At 46.4% G+C, this 1037-nt stretch overlaps 1 non-coding gene across 1 annotated transcript; it reads left to right on the top strand.

Annotated features, from left to right (window-relative positions):
• Positions 1–720: 720 nt before the first annotated feature.
• Positions 721–835, top strand: trnal-caa (transfer RNA leucine (anticodon CAA)). The gene is made up of 2 exons: positions 721–758; positions 790–835. It is a non-coding gene; the product is annotated as a tRNA-Leu (tRNA).
• The last annotated feature ends 202 nt before the right edge of the window (positions 836–1037 follow it).

Raw genomic sequence — 1037 nt, 5'->3', positions numbered from 1 at the left:
TGACTGCTCGCCTGCGGGGGAAATGACATTGGCATAATTTCAGACAATATTGAATGTCCTCTTTTAGATGATGGATGCCGCAGTTGTACAAACATTCTCATCTCCTCCAGTTTGAAGTAAACTCATGGCCGGTGGTTTACAAGAACATTGCTTTCAGTACTGCACTATAGAGCGAAGGCTGTGCCCTGTAAGGTAGGGCTTCATGCATTAGAAGCTGCAATGTAATAGATGGCAGGGTAGTCTGTGCATTATTAACCAAGACAATGCGACAACACCGTGATGGAGCCAAGGGGATCATGTACAGAAGGATGAGAGACACAATGCTGAATCAGGCAGTGACCAGGGTGATAGAGATATACGTCTTCCCTCACAGTCTGCTGATTAGGATTCAGTGCCGTCACTGCCATGGCGTGTTCATGGTTAAAATTTACAATAATAACTCTGAAATATTGACTGACCATTAGAAGTAGAATTTTGTCATAGGCCAGGCAGTATCGCTTCAATCTATATCCCAGTTCTACATCAGCAATGTCAGCTGCATTTGCCTGACGTTCAATTTGTTTCAGACAAGAACAAGGGGGAGGTTGGGAAAAGTGAAGGGCAACGGTGGTTTGTGAGAGGTGACTGTGGGCCTAATGGAGCCAGGCTCAGTGTGGGTGCTGAAGACTGGCTTTTCCTGTTTACTCTGGTATACAGATCACTCTGGAGCAGCAAAGGTGTGTCAGGATGGCCGAGTGGTCGAAGGCGCCAGACTCAAGGAATAGATTCCTTCCACTGTAAAGCTGGGTGTTCTGGTCTCCACCTGGAGGCGTGGGTTCGAATCCCACTTCTGACCATGACTACCCCTTTGTTTGCCGACCTTTGCAAACATCACTGAGCTTCACTGTCTCGATGGGTTCTATCTGTTCTTAAGCAAAATTTGCTCTGGTCAGTTTTGCAGCTTTGTATTAACATGATGCAGTTTTGGAGGAGAAGGAGACAGCTCAGCCCATGAAATCTGCTCTGCTATTAAATGAGCGGATAATCCTGAACTGCAC

Source organism: Stegostoma tigrinum, chromosome 8 (genome assembly GCF_030684315.1).
Source record: "Stegostoma tigrinum isolate sSteTig4 chromosome 8, sSteTig4.hap1, whole genome shotgun sequence".
Classification (NCBI taxonomy): Eukaryota; Metazoa; Chordata; class Chondrichthyes; order Orectolobiformes; family Stegostomatidae; genus Stegostoma; species Stegostoma tigrinum.
The sequence above is the reverse complement of the archived record's forward strand: the minus strand, read 5'-3'. Positions and strand labels throughout refer to the sequence as shown.